This window comes from Musca vetustissima, unplaced genomic scaffold (genome assembly GCF_032173495.1).
Source record: "Musca vetustissima isolate MV318-11 ecotype Yass unplaced genomic scaffold, APGP_CSIRO_Mvet_v1 utg50132, whole genome shotgun sequence".
NCBI classification, from domain to species: Eukaryota; Metazoa; Arthropoda; class Insecta; order Diptera; family Muscidae; genus Musca; species Musca vetustissima.
In genome coordinates this window covers 31090-47800 of record NW_026887710.1, presented here as the reverse complement: position 1 = coordinate 47800, position 16711 = coordinate 31090, and the positions used below count along the sequence as shown (strand labels likewise).

The 16711-nt window shown below is 29.4% G+C and overlaps 1 long non-coding RNA gene across 1 annotated transcript in view; it reads right to left on the bottom strand.

The window, feature by feature from the left end:
• Positions 1-1809: 1809 nt before the first annotated feature.
• The window catches only part of LOC133335403 (uncharacterized), a 38522-nt gene continuing 23620 nt past the window's right edge, over positions 1810-16711 (bottom strand). The window contains exons 3-4 of the long non-coding RNA XR_009754525.1: positions 3292-3330; positions 1810-1924 (exon numbers count right to left, since the gene is read on the bottom strand). This is a non-coding gene — a long non-coding RNA (uncharacterized LOC133335403). The remainder of the gene's footprint in view (positions 1925-3291; positions 3331-16711) is intronic.

Here is a 16711-nt window from a genome sequence, read left to right as displayed (position 1 = left end):
AGCAAATAGTTTGGACTGTAAATGTGTGGGTGGACAATATTGCCAGGTGATATGCAGACGTATTTGGCTTAAAGAAATTTAATGACAACCAAAATAAAAAAAGGCCAACAAAACACATCAATAACTAACAATAGCCCAATAGCTAAGCCTCGACGTGGTCATTTGTGGCCATGAAGCCATGATTTTTTGGCTGAAGCTCAACATTGTTGGGCAGGCCAGGGGTAGGGTAGATTACAGGAGATTTTTTATTTGGACATTTAATGAAAATTTAACTTTTATTGGAAATTTAATTTTTATATTAAATTGCCTCAGTTCGACTATTTGTATTACCAATGGGAGATATATTATATTTTATTTTTATACCCTTCACCACACTCTGGTATACCCTGTACCACAGTGTGGTACAGTGGTGCATATGTTTGTAACAGGCAAAAGGAAACGAGATAGACCCATAGTTCCCTTTGAGAATATGCATAGAATCACTTTCTAAGTCGATTTATGCATGTCCGTCCATCTGTCCGCCTGTCCATGTTAAATTGTAAACAAAATACAGGTCGCATTTATAGTCCGAATTGGATGAAATTTGGCATAGGTCACTTATTTGGCCCAAGGACGAGCCTTATTGAAATTGGGAAAAATCGGTTCAGATTTAGATATAGCTCCCATATATATTTTCGTCAGATTTAATATAAATGGTGCACCAAAGTCCCTATATATCTCTCGATTTGCGCGAAATTTGGCACAGGGTAATGAATTAGGTATAGAATGATCTGTGTTAACTTTCCTAAAAATCGGCTCAGATTTAGATATAGCTCCCATATATATTTTCGTCCGATTTAACGTAAATGGTATACCAAAGTCCCTATATGTCTCTCGATTTGCACGAAATTTGGCACAGCTCAATGAATTAGGTCTAGAATGATGTGTGTTAAGTTTCCTGAAAATGGGTCCAGATTAAATATAGCTCCCGTATATATTTTCGTCCGATTTAATGTAAATGGTGTACAAAGGGCCTATATATCTCTCGATTTGCACGAAATTTGGCATAGCGCACTGAATTGAGCCTAAAGTGATGTCTGCCAAGTTTCGAGAAAATCGGTCCAGACCTCCCATATATAGTTTCGCCCGATTTTAGGTAAATGGAGCACCAAAGTTTCTGAAAATCATTCGATTTGCACGAATTTTGGCATAGCATACTGAATTAAGACTAGAATGATGGGTAGCAAGTTTCGTGAAAATCGGTTCAGATTTAGATATAGCTCCCATATATAGTTTCGCTCGATTTTATGTAAAAAATGCACCATAGTCCCTATATATATCTCTCGATTTGCACGAAATTTGGCACAGCGTAATGAATTAGGTCTACAATGATGTATGTTAAGTTTCCTGAAAATCGGTTCAGATTTAGATATAGCTCCCATATATATTTTCGTCTGATTTAAGGTAAATGCTGCACCAAAGTCCCTTAAAATCTTTCGATCAGCACGAAATTTGGCACAGCTTAATGAATTAGGTCTAGAATGATGTATGTTAAGTTTCCTGAAAATCGGTTCAGATATAGCTTCTATATCTGACCAAATGAAAAATTTAGTATCGGTTGCATAATGACATATTTCATTTTACTGGTCCTTTAAAAATGCGACGTCTGTTAGGATTCATCTGTTGAATATACCCAAAGTGGTGAAGGGTATGATATAGTCGGCTTTACTACTTTCCTTACTGGTTTATATTTTATTTTTTATAAATTTTTGATTTTTTTTTATTTTTTACTAATTTATTTATGTTTTATTAAAAAATTATTCTTGGACTCACCTTATAATTAATATCCTGTACATTGTCCAGACTGCAGTCATACATTTCGTCTGTGGTATCACAATTGGAGCTACGTCCCGATGAGTTGAAACTTGATGATCTGTACAGTTGACTGTAAACAAAACAAAAAAAATAAGAAAACTTAATAAGAAATATTTACAAATATTAAAATGTTATCTAAAATTTAATGAAAAATATACAATAATATAATACAAAATTTAATAAAAAATATACATAGAAAATCAAAAATATTAAAAAAAGTTAATTATTTAATATCAAATTTTCAAAGAATTAGTTTTTAGTTTTTAATAATTGAAAATAATTTTTCAATATTTTTTATAATTTTTATATATTTACAAAAAATTAAAAAAAAAATAAATAAATGATCAAAATATTACATTATTTTCTAAAAATTAATTTGTTAATTAAATATATATATATATATATATATAATAATTTTTAATTTTTTAACTTTTCTTTCGATATTTTTTATCATTTTTAATATTTTCAATATTTTTATTATTTTTTTCTTAACAACTGTTTGAAAATACCATTCCAATCACAATAAACACCACCACACGATTATGTGGCGTACTAAAGCACTATTATTGTGAATTGTTAGCAAAGACACCTACCATTCATTATTGTTATTTGTCAACACTGGCGCCACCACTCTCAATGATGACAAACTAAAGCTCTTCTTCTTGCCGAGTATAGAAAATATGTGTTTATGTCTTTGCTAGTCACTGCCAGGCAAAGACTTTCAAACTGTAATGCTTAGAGATGACAGTTTGGGAAGATTTCAAAGCAAACCAAAAAGTAAAAAAGAGAAATAGGAACGGAGGCATGAACAGTCTCAAATTGTAACTGTCTTCCTAATATTTGTCGACCACATATTCTGAGACCAATCTCCACTTTACCCGATACCAAAGAGCTTATTTGGTTTCCACTATAAAAATTATAGAATATCTGTTTCATGGTTTATAGGATTTGACCCTAGGATCAGAAGACTATTTTCCATATATCCATATTTTTTGTAGTGGAAATTATCTTCTGGTCTTTTTGTTTATCTCTTTAAAAACTGAAGGCAGGTCCTCCTTCAGCTACTCGACATTCTATTAGAATAGAAGGTATAGGACCATACACCATATAAACGAGATTTTCTTACATTTTTCGCTTAGTTCGATAAAAAAACACGTGGCAAGTTAAGCGAACACTTAACTCAGTGTCATTTTGTATTTTTTTTTTTAAGCCCGTAGGCCACGATTAACTCTTTAAATGCGTCTTTCTTGTGAGCCGTCCGAAGAAGAACTGCTTCTGGTCTCTTGTAAAATTGAGTAGAAGATTCGTAGGGTCCTATAAACCATGTTACGCATATGGTCAGATATTCAATGGTAGATGACGTCTTAAATTAATCCCTACTCAATGATTCTTAAATTTAAATAATAATAGTAATAAAAATAATTTCCAAATACTTACGTGGCTAGGGCATTGGAACCCAACTGCCGTCGGCCGGAACTAAAATTTGAAAAAAAAATAAAAAAAATAATTAGTAATTAAAAAAATATTTAGGATTGTATTTGTTAACAGGTTAAACGTATTGCATACTTTTAGGGATTAAATGATTGAGGTTATGTTAATTTTTTTTATTTAAAGTAAACTTAAATTTTTAATATATATATTAGGAGTTTTTTATATTAATTTGGCTTTACATGTCTTCAGCAATGATTAAAAAAATAATCCAAGCCTTGCGGATTCTAACAAAAATTTCTTTAATAGAGCCATGTCTTGCGGATCCGTAGAATTAAATCCACAAAATAATCCACGCCTAGAGAAAGCTTCGAAACATTTCTTTAATAAGGCCATGTCTTGCGGATCCGTAGAATTAAATTCACAAAGTAATCCACACCTTGTGGAGCTTTAGAACAATTTACTTTAAATAATCCACACCTTGTGGAACCTTATAAAAATTTACTTTAAGTAATCCACGTCTAGTGGAACCTTAGAAAAATTTACTTTAAATAATCCACGCCTTGTGGAATCTTAAAAAATATTCTTTAAATAATCCATGCCTTGTAGAACCTTGAAAAGTATTTTTTCAATAAGCCACACCATGTGGACCCCTTGAAAAGTATTCTTTACATAAAATACGCCTTGTGTAACCTTATATTATATAAATACATGAGAAAAATATTCTTTCGATAATTCATGCCTTGTGGGACGTTAATAAATATAATTTAAATAATCCACGCCTTGTGAATCCATTGAAATGTATTCTTTAATTAATCGACGCAACACCTTAAAAATAGTTTTTTTAGTAATTTTTGCAAATAATTCATAACTCGCTTAAATCTAAATAGATTTTGAAAATTAAAACTGTTTTAGAAATTAGACATTTATGAGAAAACGTTGTATATTTTTGAAATTGAAATAACAGACGAATTATGCATTATTTATGTATTTTAAAATATTGGCCATTGGTGCGTATGACTAATATTAATTATGGGCAATTTTACAAAATACGTCATAACTCGGTTATTTATGAAGAGAATTTGAAAATAAAATCAGTTTTAGAAACTAGACATTTCAGAGAAAAAATGGTGTATATTTTTGTAATTTTTATCAATACACACAATAAAAAATTTTGTAAGATTTTTCCAAGTTCCACTTTTTCCTGAATATTTCTATACTACACCTTTATCATTTAGTAATTCTATGGAGCATTATAATATATCTATCTATTTTCAAATGAAACATAATGTTCTGTTATATATTATAATAAAGAATTTTACCATTATATTATTTCCTTTTATTCAAATCGTAATTTGCACAATCAAAATATGTTATTAGTTCTTTTGTTTCTTTTCTTTGGAATTCCATTTCATACTGTTTTTTTTTTTGTTTTTTAAGAAAATAAAATTGATTAATTAGAATTTATGTTTGTGTGTGAGTGTGACGAATCTCGCGAAATCATATTACCGAACTCAAAATTTAATTATTTATTAAAGTCTCAGCAGCATGAAACAATTGTGAAGTTGTGTTAAGCTGTAGAAGCCAACCGCATCGATGTGTACACACCTTCAAATGACGAATCAATGATTTGTTAATGATTTTTTGTATTTTTGTTTCTTCTTCATCTCAACTTCGTTTTTAAAATGTTTTGAACTTCAAGGCATAAAATGTCAAAAAAAAAAAATTAAATGCTTTAATAAATGATTTTTATTATTGAAACATATCCGCAAAATGGTGGGAGAAGTCAATTTGTCATAAATAATATAATAGCGTTTTGTTGTCTCTCTTTCTTTCGTTCAGTTAACAAAGGCTTGTTTAAGTTAACGAGCAAATGATAAGTGACCTTGTTCAAGATGGCAACAACAAAAAAGTAAAGGGGAAAATAAATGCGTTGAAAGCTGTTATTTAAATAAAGTCAGCAATGGATGAATGGATGGTGCTGATGAAGATGATAACGGAGATGAGTCAATAACTAGGAAAAAGAAAAGGTGCTAATAGACCCAGAGAAAATGCAAATTAAGAATTGAATGAAAGGCAATAGCTAAGTGAAAATATTAGAAGGTTATTTTGTCTGCCAGAAAGTACTAATTTTTACTACTATCATAGGGAAAAATTGTTATATTGATACATTCTTGCAGGTCTTGCAGGATCAGTGATTTTTTTCTTTTTGAGATTGAGCTTATAAAAAAATTTATTTTTTTTTTTTAATTTTGTATGGTTTGGTTTGTAGGATGGCCAACGAAGCTACATTATATATTTATGTAACTCACAAATTACCTATATGATATGACAAACCAAATGACAGCTGACAAACCAAATGAGGAGACAAAAAAATACATATTTTTTAAAGATAAAATTGGTCAAATGACAGCTTCAGCAACCACACACATTTGACGGGAAGTTATTAAAATAATGACCATATGTAAATTAGCAAAGTGAAAGTGTCATTGTTTGCATGGTTTTGCAGAGATTTTAATATTTTTTGTGAAAAAAATGTGACATAATTTCCATACACAATTTCAAAATAATTTATTTTTAATTTTGCTTCAAGAAATCATCTAAAATCTTAAGACTTTCAGAGAAGGAAGTAGTACATTTTATGTTTCGTGGATAAAATGGAATCTTCTCTTTTAAGATGCGTTTAAATTTTCTAAATCGCTTGTAAAATAAAAAAGTTATAAAGGATTTCCTAAAAATATCCATAATTAATAATAATCATACGCACTAATGGGCGAAAAGAGAAAAAAAGCATATAATTAGGTTATTTGTACTAGTTCTTGCAATTTTTTTATAGAAAGAAAGTTATAGAACATTAAAAACAATATTCCTGAATAGTTTAGTAACAAATATTTTAATAACCCAAGCTATAGTAACCCTTAGAAGCTATAGTAACCCTTAGAAAAATATTCTTTGCAATAATCCAACCTAAGATTTTTCTTGATTTTTTCTAAACAATGTTTAGAAAACTATTATTTAAAATCCCACGGTATCTTGTTCCTTTAAATATATATATATATATATATATATATGTATATATATATATATGTATATATATATATATATATATATAATTTGAATATAAAAGTTCACCTGGTCCTCGAAAAAATACTTTCAAAAATCTAAGTCATTGAAAAATTTAAAAAAAAATCATTAGCAATGTATTGTTTGTTGTTGTGATTCTCTGGAACTCTGAAAAATAGTCTATATAATTTATATGCTTTGATAGACCATGAAAAATGTCCTAGCACTGATAGTCATTGGAAAAGTCCCCTATAAATTCCCCAGGAGCTGATAGTCCTGGGGAAAAATTACCTATACATGTTCCAAGCTTTGTTGGAGGTTAAAAAACTATCTTTGTAATAATGCACGATCTTTAGGACCTAAAAATATATTCTTTTAGAAAACCAAGTTCTGTTGGCTCAAAGAAAATTATAATTTAAAAACCTCACGCATTAGAAAAAAATACTTTAACAAAAGCTTAGGAAATAATCCTCTTTGTGAAAGTCTTAGAAAAATATTGTTCCATAATACACGCCCTGCAAGGCTTTAGAAAATAATTTAATTTAAATAATCCTCTGTTTGAAAGGCTTTAGAAAAATTGTTTTTAAATAATGCACGCTCTGCACGACCTTAGAACAATTCACTCTTCCGGACCTAACTAAATTAATTTTTAAATAATTCGCCCCATCTTGACCCTAAGAATAATATTCTTTATGCAATTCACTCCCTACTGGAACTTGGAACAACATTCTCACGCTTCTTTGGAGCTTTGAAAGACAGTATTTAAAAAAATCCAGGCTTAAAAATGCATTAATCTGTAAACGCTTCCATTTGTTCATTAGTGCGTATAATTAATTTTATTATCGTCCATTGTGGCGTATAATTACTATTAATTCTGAGGAATATCAGAAAAACTTCAATAACTCAACTTCTGCTTGAGATATTTAAAGAATTTAAATTGCTTCGGAAGGTATACATTTCAAAGAATAGGTTCTAAAACAATTAGAAAAATCTGTATACCCCTATATTATATTTAATATGTCTACTTTGTCTCCTGGCACAAAAAGAATTAATTAAAAATTGTTATCCCTGTTGGTCTTTGGATAAAATGTATTTAAAAAAAAATCCACGATGTCCTGGTCCTTCGAGGAATAGTGTTCTATAAAATCCAAGCAATGTCAATGCTTAGAAAAAAATTCCTTAGAGAATGCACGAAGTTGTGGTCCTTAGAAAAATATTCCTAAAAAATATCCTCAAAGTGTTGTTGTGGTTGAAAATTAGTGTTCAAGAAAATCCAAGCAATGTTGGTGTTTAGAAAAAATAGTCCTTAAAAATTCTACGTAATTATGTTCAAAAAAAAAAAATCCAAGAAATTATGTTCCAAAAAAATTAAAAAATCCCCAAAATGTTAGTCCTTGAAAAATTGGCATTCAAACAAAAATTCAGGCATTGTTGGTGCTTAGTAAAATAGAATTTAAAAAGTCATCGCTTCATGCACCTTAGAACAAAAATCATTAAAACAGCCACGTTTCGTTTTTGATATACCACTGCGTATGAGTAATTTTATTATCGTACCTCGTGGCGTATAATTACTATTAATTCGAGGGAATATTAGAAAAACTTCAATAACTCAGCTTCTGCAAGATATATTTCGAAAATTTTAATTATTTTAGAGAGTAAACATTTCAAGGAATCTATAAAAAATTTCGAAATTTTTTTAAAAATATCAATACACAAAAATGTTTACACTTTTTTGAACTCTACTTTTTTTCTAACATTTTGAGCTAATTTTTCAGGAGTTAAACTATGTTGTTCTTTTTTATTTATTTTGTTGAATATTGGACAATACCTGACACGCATGACTGCAAGTGCTTTGTGTCTGATTTAAGTCAGGCATTACACACACAAAAAAAGAAAAACTTCCACCCCGTGACGTTTTCACGACAAAACGAAAAACTTTCCCACCAACAACAAAAAATTTACTGAATTCAATGAACTTTGAAAGAGAGAAAAAATTTGCTGATATGGTTAAAGGTCAGTTACTTTATATACAAAATATTGGCTTAGTTTTGAACTGAAGATTTGGTTTTGTATCTGAAATAACATGCTTTCCCCCTCTCTTCCTCCCCTTGAAAAGTCGGCTGAGGTAAACGGCATTTTAAATACATAGAACGAACTTCAATGAAGTTAAATGAAGTGTAAATACTTAATTGTTGTTTTTTTTTATTGTTTTGTAGGTGCTGTTGTAATTCAAAGACTTTTGTTGTTTTTGGTATTTAAAAGTAAAAACAAAATGAAAAGCATAACAACAACAAATAACTTATGTAAATTAGTTTACAAAACAATCTGGGTCAATTAATGGTTAAATGGCAGAACTTTATGAAAACATACTACTGTAAACAATGAAAGGTTTTTGTTTATGAGGTGGTTTTTAGAGTGGTATAACTTTTTGCAAGCTAAAAATATAAATTGAATTTGAAATTTACTTAGCATACGTATATAATTTTTTAAATGCTAAAAAATGTTTTTTTGCTTCAGAAATTAATTTTGAAATGTTGAGGAGAATTTGACCAATTTTTCCCTAATGTTGGGATAATTTTTTGTGGCCAACAAAATTCCTTGATGTGTCTAGTTTTCAAAATGCCTGATTTCACAAAAATCACTTGACAAATAGGGGAGTTATGGCAATATTTCCAAAATATGCCATAATTAATAATAGTCATACGCCATGATGCCCCAAAAAGAAATATTTCAAAATAACTACAATGCCAATGGAATTTAATGGGTTTTTTTAAACATACATCGATATAGTGGGGATTTTTCCAAATATATTAATTTTTAATTAGCTAATATTCCGCATCGTTATACTGTCTAGTGGGAAAATAGTTTTTATCCACATGAAATGTTTTTCGTTTTTCATTTTTTTAATTTAGTTAGTTTTCCGTAAACAATATATTTTTAATACTTTCCTAAATTTAAATTTTAATTTGTATGTTTATAATTTTATATATATAATGTATATAATTTTTTTAGGGCTAAAAATGTTTGTTTGCTTCCCAAATTAATTATGAAATGTGGAGGAGAATTTGACCAAGTTTTCCCTAATATCGGTATAATTTTTTCAGTCCACAAAATTCCTTGATGTGTCTAGTTTTCAAAACGATCTGTTTTACAAAAATCCCTCGAAAAATAAACGAGTTATGGCAACTTTTATAAAATATGCCATAATTAATAATAGTCATACGCCATGATGTCCCAATGGGAAATATTTCAAAATACCAGCCATTCCAATGGAAATTAATGGGTTTTAAAACATAAATCGATATTGTGGGGATTGTTTTATTAGCTAATATTCCGCATCGTTATACTGTCCTGTGGGAAAATAGTTGTTCTCCACATGAAATGTTTTTCATTTTTTATTTTTAATTTTTTTTGAGGAACTAAATTAGTTTTCCGTACACAATTGATGTATTTTCAATACTGTTCTAAATTTTAATTTAAATTTGCTCAACTTATGTTTATAAATAATTTTTAAATGCTAAAACATGTTTTTTTTTTTGCTTCCCAACTTAATTATGAAATGTGGAGGAAAATTTTATCAATTTTTCCCTAATGTTGGTATAATTTTTTGCAGCCCGCAAAATCCCTTGAAGTGTCTAGTTTTCAAAATGCCGGATTTCACAAAAATCACTTGACAAATAGGGGAGTTATGGCAATTTTTCCAAAATATGCCATAATTAATAATAGTCATACGCAATGGTGTCCCAAAGAGAAATATTTCAAAATACCTACAATTCCAATGGAATTTAATAGGTTTTAAAACATAAATCGATAATTGGATGATTGTTTTAAATATATAATTTTTTTGGCTAATATTCCTCATCGTTATACTGTCTAGTGGGAAAATAGTTTTTATCTACATGAAATGTTTTCCGTTTTTCATTTTTTTTTTTTTTTTTTTGAACTAAATTAAAACTAAATTTGCTCAACATCTGTTTGAACTAAATTTGCTCAACATCTGTTTATAAATAATTTTTAAATGCTAAAAAAATGTTGTTTAGCTTCCCAACTTAATTATGAAATGTGGAGGAGAATTTGATCGATTTTTCCTTAATGTTGGTATATTTTTTTGTAGCCCACAAAATTCCTTGCTGTGTCTAGTTTTCAAAAATGCCTGATATCACAAAAATCACTTGAAAAATAGGAGAGTTATGGCAATTTTTCCAAAATATGCCATAATTAATAATAGTCATACGCAATGGTGTCCCAAAGAGAAATATTTCAAAATATCTACAATTCCAATGGAATTTGATGCCTTTTAAAACAAAAATCAATAATTTGAAGATTGAAGAATATATTAATTTTTAATTAGCTAACATTCCGCATCGTTATACTGTCTAGGGGGAAAATAGTTTTTCTCCACATGAAATGTTTTTCATTATTTATTTTTCAAATTTTGTTTTGGAAGAACTAAATTAGTTTTTCCGTAAACAATTAATATATTTTCAATACTGTTCTAAATTTTGGTGTGTTTTTTGGCAAATTTACAATGGCCAAAATCAAGTGAAAACACAAAATATACACTCGAATAAAATACAAATAATTGAAATTAAATTCTAATGCGAGATATAGAGAAGATAAGGCATGTGAAAAATTGAAATTTATAAAAGCATGACGTCAAAATAAAATTAGCATTTGAAACTCGTAAAAAACTTGTTGAGAAGGAAATTTTTTGCGGCATTTTAAAAAAGCAAAATAATATATTTTTTATGTTTGTATTTTTTTCTTTAATTAAATCTTGAATTATTTTTTGCGATATTATAATTTCACATGTGTTGAAAGATTAACACAATATTTTATTTCGGTAATATTTTCATTTCATTAACCCAGTTTATGTGTCAATTATTTTTTGTTTACTTGGAAGGGGATTTGCAGAAAAATAAAAAATATTTTTTGCTCTGCAACTTCCCAACATATCTCGAGCAGAGAGAACGATTTGAAATGTTTTAGAAAAAAATGACACACTTTCTGTTCTGCTAAATATCAACTTATGTTGTTTTTGTTGTTGCTGCAGTTCTAGTGTTTGTTGTAGTCTAGATTAAACATTGACCGGCAATTTTTGTTTAATGTAAAAACGAATATCTATGTTTGTAGGTTTTTTTGTTGTTGTTGTTGCTGACAGTTTTCTGTGGCATTATTTCGGCATCATAGAAGTCAATTGTCCAGAGCGGATGATGTGAACTTTTGAAAGTAGAAACAAAAAAATCCGACAACAATATCGACGACAGCAATGACAAAAAAATGTGCAAATGTGTACGATAAACAAAATGTGGAGATATGTGTCGAGTATTTGAGTTTAATTTTGGGTTACACATAAATAAGGAAGAGAGGGAGAAAAAACAAAATCCCAAAAAAAAAAATAAAAAAATATCTCTGGAAAATTATTTAAATTATTTTGGCAAAAAAAAATTATTTTCTTGCCACTAAAAATTATTCTTTTAATAAATCACGCTCTGAAAGTCCTTAGAAAAATATTATTTTAGGAATCTAGTCATAGAAATATTCTTTAAATGATGTTCGCCTTTCGAGGCCTTATAAAATGTTCAACTAATTCACGCTCTGAACCCCCTTAGAAAAAAATCTTTAGTCTATGTAATTTTTCCGAACAATATTCTTTATAAAAATCCTGAAGTAAGAACGTTGACTTAAAGACAACATAACTTTCTTCAATTCCCTGAGGATGATTGGAGAATCCAATCGAAATATTGGAAACAATAAATATTAAAAATCAAAATTAGAAACAGCGAACTAATACAACAAAGATAATCCTTAAAAAGGTATTAAATTATTTTAATATTCCAAGCTCTCTACCGGTCCTTACACAAAAATCCTTTTATAATTCCTTTGGTATCTCACTGCGTATGATTTATTTTATTATTGGCCCATGAGGCGTATAATTACTATTAATTCTGAGAAATATCAGAAAAACTGAAATAACTCAGCTTCTGCATAAGATATTTAAAAATTTTTAATTGTTTTGGATGGCGAACATTTCAGGGAATCTATTGCATATTGTGTACTATTAGAAAAGTGTATATAAAATATGACTTTTAAAAAATTTTCTAATTCCCGCTCTGAAATCCCTTAGAAAAATATTCTTAAAAATCCATGCTTTGCTGGGACTTAAAACTTATTTTTATGCCCTACACAACTATGTTGTCAGGGTATTATAGCTTTGTGCAGCCCCAAGAGTTTGTAACGCCGCGAAATATTGGTCCTAGACCCACCTTTAAGTATACCGATCGTCATATCTCGACTAGCTGAGTCGATCTAGACATGTGTGTCGGTTTTTCTGGTTGTTCCTGAGGCCGCAATTATAGGGATTGGGCCAAAGAATAAGCATGTCTGTTTTGATAAAGATCGGTCAATATTTAGCGGGTCAAATGGACCCAGACTTTTGTGTGAAAAATTACAAAATTTGTATTCTATAGCGTAAATATTTACTCCTGAAGGACATAGAGCCGAGAAGTTGATAGTATATTTAAGAGGAGTGGTTGGCCTTTAAACTGATACCAATTATATTGTCGTATGTACTCGAATGTGGGAGTTACACGTAAATATTTACAGGTGCTTACGTATTCAGATATTATTTAATAAAACATTACCACACTAGAGGGCGGAAATATAGCGCTGATCGCTTTGAAATGTTCCATGAAGTTCCAGTTATGGCCAAGGATAAACGCCTAATCGGGCAAGAGGGTGCAACTGTCAGGAAATATTACCCAGGCTCGGAATAAAAATCTGCAGAATGATAGAGTTCTGTGGTAGTTGTGTAGGGTATCGTATTGTCAGCCCCGTCCGACTATACAGCTCCGCTCAATGGTTTTAAATAATTTAGGCTGTGAATAACTTTAGAAAAATATTCTTTCAAAGCATTGATTATTTCGAAAATATATTAAAAAAACACGATATGCTGGTACTTTACACATATTCTTTATAGAATTCAAGCTCTGGAACATCTTAGAAATAAATTATTTAAATAAACCAAGCCCTGACTGACCTAAGAAAATATTCTTTAAATAATCGCCCACATACATAACTAATAAAAATATTCTTTAATTAACACACGCTCTGACTGACTTTAAAAAATATTGTTTAAATGATCCAGTCTTTGACTAACTATAGAAAAAAAATCATTAAAAATCATCGCCCTGACAGACCATAGAAAAATACTCTCTGGCACAACCTAGAAAAATATTTCCGAACCCTTCATTAAATTCTTCAAATTCTATAAAAAATAATATAATTATATGTTGTATACCACTGCGTATGATTAATTTTAATATCGTGCATTGTGGCGTATAACTACTATTAATTCTGAGGCATATTACAAAAACTTTAATAACTCAGCTTATGTAGGAGATATTTTAAAAATTTTAAATGTTTATGAAAGCGGACATTTCATGGAACCAATATACCTCAAAGTATTTGACAAAATAATTACGCATGATTGCAATACTTCCCAAAAACTTCCGCTGCTGAATATTTTTCATTTCTTGACACTACAATTTTATTTAATCCACTGTTATACTTCCATGAAAGAAATTAGTTATTAAAAGAGATGGTATTCTCCTCCATAAAATTCTACTTAATTCTTTGACTAAATAGTTCTTTATAAATTTTTATAGCTCTATGGTTCCTTAACAAATCCACACTTAAACTTCATATTTTCGCGTAATTCTCCCTCCTAAAAATGTCCCCTAAATTTCTCAATAATTACTTTGACATTATTTCTTAGCTATTTACTTTTTTTCCATCGAATTCATAATAAAAATTCACCCTACCTAGCTAAACATCTACCCACTTGCTCTGCGAGTGGTGTGGTATACACACACTTGTAGGAAGCTATTTATGTATGACATGCCATTGTTTGAAATTCAATTTCATATCAATTTATTTATTTTTGTGAGGTAGGTCCAAGTCTAAAGATTTCTTTCGCAGAATTCCAAAACAAAATTAGTGGGCTAAATTGGGTTAAATAACAAAGAAAGAAAAAAAACTAAACATACAAAGTTGTTGGGCGAAATTTATGTAAATTAATTTGTAGCGGGGTGAGGTCGGGGGGAAACGCAAAACATTGTTGTTAAGTGGTACTTCAGGAAAATACTTGGTACTTATTAACGAATTTTTAGAATTTTTTAATAGTAAACAAAATGACAGAAAAATAATATATTTTTATAGATTAGACAAAGATTGCCATAAACTCTGCAAATCAAGTTATTAAAAAATATTTTCATAAGGAGTAAGGATTTTTAAAGAATAATTGTCTAAGCGAATATCAGTTAGGATAGATAGAGTTTCGCGAAATGTTCATCTTTCCAAAACATTTTAAATTTTCAAAATAACTCATACAGAAGCTGAGATATTGAAGTTTTTCTGAAATTCCTAAGAATTGATAATAATCATACGCCACAAGGAACAATAATAAAAGTAATCATACGCGCTGGTATAGAAAATCAGGCGTAGATTATTTAAAGTAAATTATAATAATGTTCCACAAGACGTGGTTTATATAAAGTAAATTTTTCTAAGCTTCCACAAGGCGTGGATTATTTAATGGAATTTTTTCTAAGGTCCAACAAGGCGTGAATTATTCAAAGAAAAATTTTCTAAGGTCCAGCAAGGCGTGGATTATTCAAAGAAAATTATTCTAAGGTCCAACAAGGCGTGGATATTTAAAGTACATTTTTCGAAGCTTCCACAAGGCGTGGTTTATTTAAAGTACATTTTTCGATGCACCAGCGAATAATTGAGAAGGATCCTAATCAAAATTGTGTGATAAGTTCAAGAATTCGGTAAGAATAAGGGTATTTTAAGTTTTTGTCCATTAGTGCGTATGACTATTATTAATTATTTGATAATTTCGGAAAAATTGAAATATCTTTTAAATTTCGAAAGGGATTTTTGAAAATAAAAATGTTTTCGTATACTAGACACTTGAGAGAAGTTAATTGCAAAATTTTGGAAAATTCTGTAAAGCATAAATTAATTATTTTATTGTTTGTTTTGCAAAAAGTCAAAATTTATAAAAAATATTTTTCAAATCTCTGTAAATTTGCATGACAAAAAATGTGAAGTTACTTTGAATATTATTGCTGAAAATACAGCAGATTGTATCTTCATTAAAAAAATAGAACATATTTCCATATCTACAATTTAGAAACCACTTTAGAAGACATTTAATTAGCATGTTTACTAAAATAAAAAGTTCTCTGAATATTTAAACAAATCTCAAAATTGGAGTTTAACAGCTATCTATCTGTCATTCATTAATCACTTTTTATAAATTGCTTAAAATTTTGTCAAGACATGGATGGTAAACAACAGCAGAAGTAGCAGTTAAATAACTATTCAGGTCAATGTTATTCCAAACTAAAACTGCTGACCATTTATGGCCAGATTACAGCACAATTATCTAATGGATTAACTGTTTAGATTTTCTTAAATGTTGTTAACAAATTTTGTGTTAACCATTAATTTGGCAACTCTAACCAAGATAAGAAAATATTGTGATGTTATTTTCTGTGCTTGCTACAATTTCTCCAAAAAAGATAAGGCTAATCTTGTTTTTCGATTGCTTAGATAAGCGGAAATTATTTTCTTGTGAATGTGAAATAATGAAACAATTTTGGAATTTTCAAATCCAATTTTTTGGGGAGAGAAAAGCTAACAAATTTATTATACTTTCATTCGAGATATTGTCATTGGATCGAAATCTCTTACAACAATAGCTGATTTTATTTGTCAGATATTGTCAACGCCTTCCATAAAAATAAATATTTTCTCTTGGTATGTTTTCTTCATCATTTCACTGACATTGCAAACCGAAAAGTTAAATATTTACTTTGAGAGTCTCTGTTATTTATTGTAGTATGCCGTTTGACTATGACTAAGTTCCATGGCAGTAAAGATTAAAATCTAAATTTACGCTACGACTAGTCATTTTGTGCGGAGAAGAGCCAAGATAACAATACTGCGAAGCTAATGTGGCGAACATCTTCTTCTCCATCGTTTCGTTTTGCTTTGCTTTTTTCAGCACAATAAAAAACCGCAAAATGCATTTTTTTCTTGCCGCTGTGCGTTTTTTTACATAATTATCCTTAAGCGTGTGCATGATGTTCGCCTTGAGTTGAAGTGTTGAGAGTCATTTGTATACGCGTTTTGTTTTTTCATCTGAGGCGTTGATTTGTTGCGGTTTTTATGTTTTTCGTTATTTTTTTGCCATGTAATTTAATGTCTTTTTTAGACTGTACACTTTTAAACTAATAATTCAGAAAGGCTTACAAAAAGAATTGGTAAGAAACTATGGTTAAACTGATGCCGTCTT